Source organism: Glycine max, chromosome 20 (genome assembly GCF_000004515.6).
Source record: "Glycine max cultivar Williams 82 chromosome 20, Glycine_max_v4.0, whole genome shotgun sequence".
Lineage (NCBI taxonomy): Eukaryota > Viridiplantae > Streptophyta > Magnoliopsida > Fabales > Fabaceae > Glycine > Glycine max.
This window is the reverse complement of record NC_038256.2, coordinates 16,190,430-16,203,283: the sequence shown is the minus strand read 5'-3', so window position 1 is coordinate 16,203,283 and position 12,854 is coordinate 16,190,430. Positions and strand designations below refer to the sequence as shown.

At 40.9% G+C, this 12,854-nt stretch overlaps 1 non-coding gene across 1 annotated transcript; it reads left to right on the top strand.

Moving 5' to 3' along the window:
- Positions 1-3,924: 3,924 nt before the first annotated feature.
- Positions 3,925-4,031, top strand: LOC113000886 (small nucleolar RNA R71). Its single transcript, XR_003266206.1, has one exon. It is a non-coding gene; the product is annotated as a small nucleolar RNA R71 (small nucleolar RNA).
- Positions 4,032-12,854: the final 8,823 nt, after the last annotated feature.

The following is a 12,854-nucleotide window of genomic DNA, read 5'->3' as shown; positions in this document are numbered from 1 at the left end:
AGCACTTTGCGAGCTGTCCTTTGAACACCCAGATGACCTCCCGGTGCGGAAGAATGACAGAACTGTAGGACTGAGTCAGTCTCATGATCTGGAATGCACCGTCTAATGACCTGATCACTGCACAATTTCCACAAGTAGGGGTCATCCCAAATAAAATTCTTAGCATCACTTTTAATTTTATCTTTTTAGGCCTTAGATGCTAAGGGAGGAAAAACAGAAGCAACTAAATAATTGACAATATTAGCAAACCAGGGAGTAGAAAGAGAGTCAGAAATACTATACAGTATATACAAATGATCATCCGGGAAATCATCTCGAATAGGTGAATCTGCATCAGATACACGTTCGATCCGACTCAAATGATCAACAACTAGATTTTGTGCTCCGCTCCTATCACGGATCTCCAAGTCAAACTCTTGGAGCCAGAGCATCCATCGGATCAACCTAGGCTTAGAATCAGCCTTCTTCAACAAGTACTTTAAAGCTGCATGGTCAGTATAAACAATAATGCGGGTACCAAGCAAATAAGATCAAAATTTTTCAAGAGCAAAAACTATGGCTAGAAGCTCCTTCTCAGTAGTAGTATAATTCGCTTGGGAAACATCTAAAGTCCTAGAAGCATAGTATATCACCCTGGGCAATTTATCAATTTTCTGAGCAAGGACAGCCCCCAATGCATAATTTGATGCATCACACATAAGCTCAAAAGGGGCTGTCCAGTCGGGTGCCTGGATGATGGGGGTGGTAGTCAGCGCTCTTTTGAGGCAATCAAAAGCATCTTTGCATCTGTCATTAAAGTCAAACTCCACCTCCTTTTGCAACAAGTTGGACAATGGAAGGGCTACTTTGCTAAAATCCCTTATAAAGCGCCTGTAGAATCCTGCATGACCAAGAAAAGATCGCACCTCTCGCACACAAGAGGGGTAAGGCAATTGTGAAATAACAGAAATTTTTGCAGGATCTACTTCAATACCCTTATTGGAAATAATGTGGCCTAAAACTATACCTTGCTCAACCATAAAATGACATTTTTCAAAATTTAGAACAAGGTTAGTTTCAATGCATCTATTCAAAACTTTTTCCAAACTATTCAAACAACCATCAAAAGAGGATCCATATACAGTGAAATCATCCATAAACACCTCTATGCAATTTTCTAAAAAATCACTGAAAATACTAATCATGCACCGCTGGAACGTACCAGGGGCATTGCACAGGCCGAAAGGCATCTTCCTATAGGCAAAAGTGCCGAAGGGGCAGGTGAATGTGGTCTTTTCCTGATCCTCAGGAGCAATAGTAATTTGCATATAACCAGAAAAACCATCAAGGAAACAGTAGTGGGATTTACCTGCCAGGCGTTCAAGCATCTGGTCAATGAATGGCAGGGGAAAATGGTCCTTTTTGGTAACCTGGTTCAGCCTCCTATAGTCAATGCAGACTCTCCAACTGTTCTGCACCCGAGTAGGAATTAGCTCCTCCTTCTCATTTTTTATCAATGTGAGGCCGGTCTTCTTCGGGACTACCTGGACGGGACTCACCCATTGGCTGTCGAAGATAGGATAAATGATTCCAGCTTGCAAAAGCTTGGTTATCTCCTTCTTCACTACATCAAGAATCACCGGGTTGAGTCTTCTCTATGGCTGTCTTACTGGTTTTGCTCCATCCTCTAAATTTATTCGATGCATACATGTGGATGGGCTAATACCAGGAATGTCCGCCAGGGTCCAGCCTATATAGCCTTCTTATGCTTCTTGAGAACTGACAACAACTTCTCCTCTTGCTCATCAGCAAGGGAGGCAGATATAATCACTGGAAAACTCTTGCTATCATCCAAGTAAGCGTATTTTAAATTTGATGGCAGAGGCTTCAATTCTGGTGTGGTCAGCTGGACAGTGGTAGAAGGAGATGGTTTCTTAGCCTTTACCTCATAAAGAAAGTCAGAGGTATGTGTACTTCCTGAAACATGGTTAGTCCTATCTGACTCTATAAAATCAATCTCAAGAGATAAAACACCACCACCAGACATGCAATCAATATCACTCTCAAATTCACTCTCAGATTCACTCTCAGCATCAAATTCAGACATATGATCAAGTACAATTTCAGACTCAATGCATGAAGAGTGAGAGGCATGCAGATTAGAATAAAGATCAGTCATGTATTCATCAACAACATGGTCAATTATTTCAGCACGAAATACAGAAAGATCTTCAGATGGGTATTTCATAGCATCCAGAATATTAAAATGAACAGTTATATCACTAAACTCCATGGATAGTGTGCCTGCATAAACATCTATCTTAGTTCTAGCAGTTTTCATAAAGGGTCTCCCTAGAATGATGGGAACTGATCCTTGAGAGAATCCATCTTCCATATTCAAAATATAAAAATCAATAGGGAAAATCAGTTCACCAACTCTAACTAAGACATCTTCTATGAAACCAACAGGGTAGGCAACACTTCTATTAGCTAAATGAATTACCACATTAGTTGACTGCAAGGGACCTAGAGATAGAGAATTAAAAATAGACAGAGGCATAACACTAACAGAAGCTCCTAAATCTAGCATGGCATTGTCAAACTTACTATTCCCTATAATACAAGGTATGCTGAATGTACCTGGATCTTTGCATTTTTCAGGAATTTGAGGAACAGATTTACCAATCAATGCGGAGACATTTCTGCCCATGCTAATCCGTTCACTTCCTTTAAGCTTCCGCTTATTAGTGCACAGCTCCTTCAAGAACTTGGCATATCTTGGAATTTTCTTTATTGCATCCAACAGAGGTATGTTTACCTCTACTTTTCTAAACGTGTCCAAGATCTCTTTCTCTGCCTCTTCCATTTTTTTTGTTGGAAACTGCTCTTGGAGGGAATGGAAGAGGGGGAATGTGCTGCTTTTGCAAATCAGAATTACCTGTCGAAGAAGATTCACCTGCACAGAAATTGTTAGGTAAATTTTTGTCATCACCTTCTTCTGGAGTAGAGTGAAGTTTGGCAGGTTCATTTGCAAATGAGGAAGGTGCTACGGGTTGAGGTCCTTGACACTGCTTTCCCGACCTCAATGAAATGGCACTAACATTTTTGGGATTTTGGACAGCTTGAGAAGGCAACTTGTCAGAATTCTGGGACTGTTGTTGATTCAATTGGGTGGCCAATTGTCCCATCTGATTGGTTAAGCTCTGAATGGAGGCTCTGGTCTCTTGCTGAAACTGCATGTTCTGCATAGTCATTTGCCTCACAAGTTCTTCGAGGGGAGGTTGTGGAAGGGCCTCAACTGTTGGTTGTTTCTGGGGTTGTAGCTATTGTTGGATTAGTGGAGGAATGTATGGTCTGCTTGGGCCAGCAGCATTTTGGAAGGAAGGAGCAGGCTGCTGTTGTTGTTGCTGAGGGCTGGACCATCTGAGGTTAGGGTGATTCCTCCATCCAGGGTTGTATCTGTTGCTGGAGAGGTCATAATTGTTCTGCTGTGGTTGATTTTGCTGCTGAGGTTGAGGAGGTCTATTGTAAATATTTGCAGCATAAGCTTCAGGCTGCTCGATTGCTCCAGGTTGCTGCATGGAAGGGCAAAGGTCTGTATGGTGGTCAGCAGAGGAGCACAAACCACAAACCCTTGCAACAGGTATAGATTTCTGATTCAAGGCCAGCTGGGTTACCAAGTTAACCAATGCATCCAGTTTGCCTTCAAGCTTCTTAGTCTCAGATGATGCAGCTGAGTTTGTAGCTACCTCATGCACTCCTCTAATGACTATGGCATTATTTCTGGCGCTAAACTGCTGAGAGTTGGAAGCCATCTTCTCAATTAAATTTCTGGCTTCAGCAGGAGTCATGTCTCCAAGGGCTCCACCACTGGCAGCATCTATCATACTTCTCTCCATATTACTGAGTCCTTCATAAAAATATTGGAGAAGAAGCTGCTCTGAAATCTGATGGTGAGGGCAACTGGCACATAGTTTTTTAAATCGCTCCCAGTACTCATACAGGCTCTCTCCACTGAGTTGTCTAATACCTGAGATATCTATCCTGATGGCTATGGTCCTAGAAGCAGGGAAAATTTTTTCTAAGAATACTCTCTTAAGGTCATCCCAGCTCGTGATGGACCTTGGAGCAAGGTAATACAGCCAGTCCTTTGCCACTCCCTCCAGAGAATGAGGAAAGGCCTTCAGAAATATGTGATCCTCCTGGACATCTGGGGGTTTCATGGTGGAGCAGACAATATGAAATTCCTTCAAATGTTTGTGTGGGTCTTCACCTGCAAGGCCATGAAACTTTGGAAGCAAATGAATCAGTCTAGTTTTAAGAACATATGGGACATCCTCATCAGGGTATTGGATGCACAAGCTTTCGTAGGTGAAATCAGGTGCAGCCATTTCCCTTAGAGTCCTCTCACGGGGTGGAGGTTGTGCCATGTTCTCAGAATGCTCAGAATCAGAATGCTCAAAATTATAATGCTCCAAATCAGGATGTTCAAAATCACCAATAACAGAATGCACAGATTCACCAGTAATGGAATGCTCAGGATGATCAAAAGGTATAAAATGATGCCTAACTAATCTATGAAATGTCCTATCTATCTCAGGGTCAAAGGGTTGTAAGTCAGATGGATTGCCTCTAGTCATACACTACATTCAACATGCACAACTAGTTGCCTTGTCATGTAAATAAAGGTGCAGGTTTGAACTACAGCTACCCTCAAATGATATCCAAATGACTTGAAATTTTGTGAGCAACCTTATAAAATGATGAGAAGATAGCACAAAAAATTTCAGACAAAAATTCAAAGTCTAACTATGAAAGCTAAAATTGGTGGGTTAAGAAAAATAAGTGAATAAAACTTGAAAAATAAAAAACTTTTGACAGAATCGCTTTTTTTGGACGATGGAGACCTCAGCCGGCCTATGGCGGTCTACCATGGCGTAGGAAAGTTTTTTCTACCCCAAATGCATATATAATAATTGCGATTCTGATAACTGGAGCAAAAGTTATGGCCGTTTGAAGTTTTGGCAAACACAAAATTTGCTAGTTTTTTGGAACATTCAAATCTGACCAAACTAAAGGCTCTAGCTATTTTTCCCACAAAATATGGATTAAAAGAAGTTACCACAAAAAAATTCAGCCAAAAATAACAACCCTAGCTACTAAAACAAAAAATCACAAATAATTCAGCATGGGTGGTCGCTAAAATCCGTCTCTAATTGATTTCTACTATTACTCTGTTTTGCCGCAAGCAAAAGTGGTCGCTAAGTCCGTCGCAAAACACTATTCACAGCAAAACACCCAAGACTGAAACAGGGGAAACGCTTAATGGGAAAACTGAAACAGAACACACACTAAACAAAATACCAGGACACTAAACAACACTAACACACATACTAACACAATACTAACAACTAAACATAAAACACGAAAGGATTAAACACACAACACTAGCTAGCTATTATGAACCTTTGGACACTGCTCCCCGGAAACGGCGCCAAATTTGATCGAGGCCGTACCCCAATCAAATAAACATGAAAATGCAGTAACTAGGAAGTGATCCTAGGTCATTTCCCAACGAGCAGTGACACACCAATTGTTCATAATATACTTGCAATAACAGTAACGATTGGGGGGGTTTGTTTGTTTTGTGATTAAAGAGCAGAACAAGTAAACTGGAATACGAAATTACTAATATTAAAAACGGGATGCTTCCTTTGATTCAGAAGTCATTCTCTTATCCTGGGTTATGGGGAATTCGTCCCTAACAGTCAACCACTTAATCCAACCCTATTTCAATTTACTAAGCAAAAATCAACTTAGGGTTGTCAATACGTGATTAGGCACCACATACACCAGTTAGCCCTTCGTCCATTAAGCATGAACGCAAGTTAGGCTCAGAGGAAATTAATCGAACACGAAGCGTGCACTGATTAATATTCACAAATTTGGGATAACTGGTGAAGGGAAAACTGCCAGGGAACCACATTACAAGCGAAACCTCAAAGAGAGTTGGGCTTTGTCCTCAAAAGGAAACAACACCAGAAAATCTAGCCTTCCATGGATTCAAACAGAAAACGCAAATGAAACATGAAGCAGAAACGTAAATGAGACAGAAACGTAAATGAAAGTAGAAGAAGAAGCAAGAATGAACTCGTAATTAGAAGCAGAAAACGGAAATTGGCATTAAGAACGAAAACCGTAACAAGGGAACAGAAAAACGTGAAAACCTAAAACCAAAGCTCTGAATAATGAAAATAGCATAACATCATGCCCTGCACGAATCCCAAGGCAGCTATTTAAAAAGAGTCACTCAAAGTCACTGGGCCCTATTACAATACTCTGGCCCAAAATGAAATAAACACTGAACAACATAAAATAAAATTGCGAAATTTCCTAATTAGAAATTAACTAAGGTAAGCGCTGCTTTATTTGCCCTCTTCAAGTCCACAACCAAAATCCAGATTAAGCCCAATGTTTCATTAATTCCTGAAATTAGATTAAAAACATCAAATTAGCTAAATGAGCCTAAATAATAAAACTGCCTAATTAATTGACAATTAAGACCAATCAATAATAAAAATGGTGCAAAAAGGGTTTACAAAATAGAAGAAAATGATGGCATATGTATTAGTGGTGTTTGGTATGTTGAAGTAAGGTAAGGATTGAAAACCCATTTCCTGGCCATCTTCCCATGAAGGAACATGGTTCCTCACCAACTCAATGAGTGGTGCTACAAGTATAGAAAAATATGGGACAAACCTTTTGTAAAAGTATGTTAAGTCATGGAAGATGTTGGGTGCATGAGTACCTAAGTTTGTATTGAAACTAAAAATAAGAACAAACCTACCTAATGGGTCCCTATGTACACAAATCATGAAGATGTTGGGTGCATGAGTGATTTTACAAAAGAGTGTTGCACCACTCAAAACATTCATCATACCACCTATTTTAGGGACTTGGTGCCTAATAATACCTATTTTGGGCACCAACAAAGCACAAGGATTTAAGCTCTTGCGAACCAAACCCTCATCCAACAACTTCTTTACTTGAGGAATAAACTCAAGCCCAAGAGGTGTGGCAATGCTAGCAAGTGCCTTTTTACAAAAGAGAAAATGTGGAGGTTGTCTAAGAGGGAAAGTTTCTTTAATGTTTGTCTTTATTGTAAAATGAGTTTCCTTCTTAGCTAAACTCTTGGAGGAGACACTTACCTCCTTACACTTCTCTTTAACCACTAATGGTTGTCCTTCTTCTTGGGGGTAGATTTCTTCACTAGATTCTTCCCCTTTTGCTTTTTCACTTTCACTAGAGGAAGGTGAAGTAGTAGCCTCATCTTGGCTTCTATAAATGTCTTGGCCCCTCATAATCATGATTTTTGTGGTGGGGCATTGAGAAGTAATGTGTTCTCTTCCAAGACATTTAAAGCACTTTATAGAGCTAGGTTTCTCTTGCATACTTGCCTTAGGGGCTTGCTTTTCTATTGTCTTCCCCTTATCATCTTTGGGCTTAGAAGGTGTCACCCCTAAGATGCCTTGACCTTGGTCTTTCTTTGGATAAGAGTGAGAGCTATAAGATTTTGAAGTAGACTTGTTTTTAAGTTGTTGCTCTACCCTTATTTCCCAATCTAAGTTAGCCTCTACATTGTCCTTCCCATGTAAGTATGAGAGGTTAATGTTAGCCTCTTGAGGCTTTCTTTCCTTTTCTCTTCTATGGGAGTGAGGTCTAAGATGTGACCTATGCCTTCCTTCGTAATAGTCACGAAGTTCTTCACTTAGGCTCTTGCAAGAGTTATGACTACTATAGGAGGCATGTTTTTCTCTTCTCATTTCTTTTATTATTTTTCTTCTTTCTTCCTCTCTTATTTTCTTTCTTTCATCTTGACTTATTTCTTCCACTCTTTTTTTCCCTTTTTCTTTTCTCTCTTGTTTTTCTTTCCATGGCTTAAGGGAACTCAACTCATCTAAGATTCTTGATAAAGGGTCTTTATGACTAGTACCCTCGTCATTAACACTAGATGAATGATGACTCATGTTGGTTCCTAAGTTGTGGTTCTTTCTTGTTGGAGGTTTGAAAACAAAAAGGTAAAAGAAACTATGGTTGAAACTAGCCAAAATAAACACTAAAAGAGGTGTGAAAGATAAGGTAAAAAAAAAACTAATTGGTAAAAGGAAAGCTATCTAGGTGGTTTGACAATGGAAGGTAATGGATATAAGCTATGAAAGTAAGCAAGAAATGTAAACTAGGCGAATCCTAAGAGTGTTTGGATGACCACATTCAAGGTTCTCAACAAAACACTCACTATCCTAAGGAAAAATTGCCTAAAATTATTACACACAAATGAAAGTTTGGTAACCTATTGGAGGCTCCCAACACACTTCCAATGAAAGGCCTTTTTGTTACAAAACTTGAAAGCAATGAAGGTAAGTAAATTGCAAATTACAAAATTACAAAACGGTCCTCAATTTTGGTTGTTGTTCTCTCTTTGGTGATTCACTCAATTTGGAGTGCTTCTTAGTCCAATAGCTCTTAAGGTGGTTGGCACCTTTCTTCTTGACTCAAATTCTTCAAGGGATGGCACCAATCCTCCTTCCAATTCCCTATACGGCAACCCACAAACAAGGAAACAAAGAGACAAGCAATAACCAAAGACCAAAAAAAAATGAAATGAAAGCTAAACCAATGGATTTTTAACAAGACAATTTTTCAAGGATTATTCAACAATTAAAGCAATGAAAAGGACATAGAAGCAAGCTAGGACTCAAAGAGAAACTTAGAATGGCTCTAGAGTAGAGTAAAAAAAACTAAAAAAAAACTCAAAAAACCTCTAGCTTTGGCACTTGTCTTCACACTAATTTTCAATTGAAATTTTGGAACTAAGATTGGTATAACATAGGCACCAATTATAGAATAAATTTTGAGCCAAAACAACAAGCACACTTCCCTTTCATTTTTTTTCCTGGATACTGATTTTCCTGCCAACTTATGTGATTTTTCGTATTTTTTTAATTTTATCCAAATCACTTGGTTCTTTTTTTATAACTTTTTTCCAGATGTTTAGCAAATTCAGTAAAAATTTCAGCTCAAAATTCGAAGTAACCGATTCTCAGTAATTTTTACAAGTTTGTATGTCCAAGCTGCCAGCACCAGCGATTTTTTTTTTAAGCATGGTATATTGATTGCCTTAGGCTTACTTTCAACCTTCCTATGTATGTTGAACTCACTAGGATTGTTTAACACAGTTTTAGGAGTTCAATATTCACTTAGGATCAACATTTCAGCTAGCAATTCAATCAGCAAAACTCAAATTCACAATAGACACAATCATAAGGAAACCTAAAAGTCCAAGAAAAGGTTCAAATTAACATGAATTTTGCATGAACATGTTAAGGACTAATTGTCGCAACCTACCCTTCGGCGGGAGGGCGACGCGTGACTCGCGGGATGCGTGTTCCACGAAAGGAATACGCGCGGAGTCGCCACCAACGTTTATTTGAGGAAAACGTCGGAAAAACCGGAAAAGACGCGATCTACGAACTTTTAAGTGAAAGGTTCGGGAGTTGTATTTACGCACGGGGAAGGTATTAGCACCCCACACGTCCGCCCCAAGGGACGGCAGCCTTTAATCGAATGTGCAAACATGACTTTGATTTTTTATGTTCCCTTTTTATGTCTCTATATCCTTTATACCCTTTTTATATTTTCTCTTTTTGTGGTCGACAAGGGTGTTTCCCTTTGCTCCTACGTATTCCTCAATTTGGGATGAGAAAATCAGACCTACGTAGTTCTTGCAAAAGCGGTAAAGTTACATGTTGATTTTATGCTTTTGAACGGTCCATGTTAACCGATAAAAGCAAAGAGGACCGTTTAAGGCGTTGGACCTTAAAACGGTTTTTAGTGATTTTCGGACAAAACTTGATTTGTGAGTCTATTTTAGTCTTAGTTTCACTTTGGTTATTAATCAATTCATTCAAGGAAACTTCCAAAGAAAAACGTCCGATTGATTTTTTTGTTTTATTTTATTCAAAGATATTTTGTTTATTTTATTATTATTTTTCAAGATATTTTGATTATTTTATTATTATTTTACTTTTTTTGGTTTAACCGAGGTTATAGCGTGAACGATCGGTTAGATTTCATTTTAAAAGTGATTAAATGAGATTACAACACAAATGATCGGTTGAAATTCATTTTATCATTTATTAGGTGAGAAAACGGCTTAAATAAACGGTAAAAGCGCGTTAAAGACGGAAGAAAAGAAATCGAAAATAAAGATGAAAGCTTAAAAAAACAAGAAATGAATTGAAAGTCTCGGATTCGAAAACTTACCCGTTGAAGAACGAAGAACGGATGAAGAACGATGAAGAACGGACGAAAACCTTCACGGATTTGCTTACGGAAACATCTCGGAAGCGTTACGGAAGCACCTCGGCTTGGATTTTCTTCACGGAAACAATTTTTTTCACCCAAAACAGCTGAAATACATAGCCAGGGGGCTGAGGGATCCTTAGAACAGCCCCCTTCAGCCTTTTTATAGGAAAAAGGGGGAGGAGGAAGCAACCCAGCTTCAAAAAACGTTCTGGAAGGCCCAATTCAAAATTTCGAAATTGCTATTTGCACCCCCCCAATTTTGATAAGTTCACCCCCCCTCTTTCGTAATTTACGGAAAAGTTACGGAAGCCTTACGGAAGCATATAGGACTTGATTTTCTTCTTTTTTTCTCTTCCATCTCACCCGTATTAAGTTAATTATGCTTATTTAGAGTTATGGGAATTTTACGGAAGCATTACGGGTGTCCCGGAAGCCCCGGAATCCCATTTTTCAACAAAACGGGGGGTGTGGTGGCCATCTAGCTCGCCCAGGCGAGCTCAGCTCGCCCAGGCGAGCTCAGCTCGCCCAGGCGAGCTAGGTTACTTCAATCTTAAGCAAGAAATTGCCCAGAAACCTCTAGAAGGGCCCAGATTCGAAAATTACTGTTTGCACCCCCCATTTTACTAAATACACCCCCCTTTGGCTTTTTTTTTGGTGATTCTTTTTTCGTAAAGTTACGGAAACTTACGAATTTCATAACGATACTTGTTTTCTTTCCGTAATGTTACGGAACCTTGCGGATTACATAACCATCCCCTTTTTGACTTACGGAATGTTACAGAACCTCACTTAATTATGCAACGATGCTTCCATTTGATTTCCGTGTGTCACGGAAACTTACGGATTGTGCATCAATATTTTTTTGGTTTTCCGGCATGTCTTGGAATTTCACAAACTGCCTAATGATGGGTGTCAAGCACCTCACAAGGACCAAAGAAAGGTCGCATGTCATCAAGCAAAGGTCCCCAGACGAAATTAGGGTATGACAGTTGCCCCTCTTTACTTGTCTTTTATTGGAGATAAAAGGAAAGTAAAGATAAGACACTAATTTCGTTCCTCTCGATTTGACGAGAGTCGCGGGTGACCATAAAATCTCCACATGCAAATGACTTGTTGTTCCCAGAATTTCACAAATTGCCTAATGATGGATGCCAAGCACCTCACAAGGACCAAAGAATGGTCGCATGTCATCAAGCAAAGGTCCCCGGACGAAAATCAGTGTATGACACTAATTTCGCTCCTCTCGGTTGACGAGAGTCGCGGGTGACCATGACTTGTCGCTCCTAGAATTTCACAAATTGCCTAATGATGGATGCCAAGCACCTCACAAGGACCAAAGAATGGTCGCATGTCATCAAGCAAAGGTCCCCGGACGAAAATCAGTGTATGACACTAATTTCGCTCCTCTCGGTTGACGAGAGTTGCGGGTGACCATGAAATTTCCGCATGTAAATGACTTGTTGTTCCCGGAGGAACAAAAGGTGCAGAAGACTGTGTCAGCCTCTGCATGCTATCAAGCGTTCTGTCTTACAGATAGCAAAAGAATGTTTATACGGATAACCACTCGGGTATTTCCGCGTATCATCGGGCCCGCCGCCTTTGGATGATACAAGGGTGCAGAATGACCAAACTTGGTCTCTGCTTGTCATCGGGCCCGCCACCTCTGGATGACAAAAGGGTGCGGATAACCGTAAGGTATCTCCGCGTATCATCGGGCCCGCCGCCTCTGGATGATACAAGGGTGCAGAATGACCAAATTTGGTCTCTGCTTGTCATCGGGCCTGCCGCCTCTGGATGACAAAAGGGTGCGGATAACCGTAAGGTATCTCCGCGTATCATCGGGCCCGCCGCCTCTGGATGATACAAGGGTGCAGAATGACCAAATTTGGTCTCTGCTTGTCATCGGGCCTGCCGCCTCTGGATGACAAAAGGGTGCGGATAACCGTAAGGTATCTCCGCGTATCATCGGGCCCGCCGCCTCTGGATGATACAAGGGTGCAGAATGACCAAATTTGGTCTCTGCTTGTCATCGGGTCCCCCGCCTCTGGATGACAAAAGGGTGCGGATAACCGTAAGGTATCTCCGCGTATCATCGGGCCCGCCGCCTCTGGATGATACAAGGGTGCAGAATGACCAAATTTGGTCTCTGCTTGTCATCGGGCCCGCCGCCTCTGGATGACAAAAGGGTGCGGATAACCGTAAGGTATCTCCGCGTATCATCGGGCCCGCCGCCTCTGGATGATACAAGGGTGCAGAATGACCAAACTTGGTCTCTGCTTGTCATCGGGCCCGCCGCCTCTAGATGACAAAAGGGTGCGGATAACCGTAAGGTATCTCCGTGTATCATCGGGCCCGCCGCCTCTGGATGATACAAGGGTGCAGAATGACCAAACTTGGTCTCTGCTTGTCATCGGGCCCGCCGCCTCCGGATGACAAAAGGGTGCGGATAACCGTAAGGTATCTCCGCGTATCATCGGGCCCGCCGCCTCTGGATGATACAAGGGTGCAGA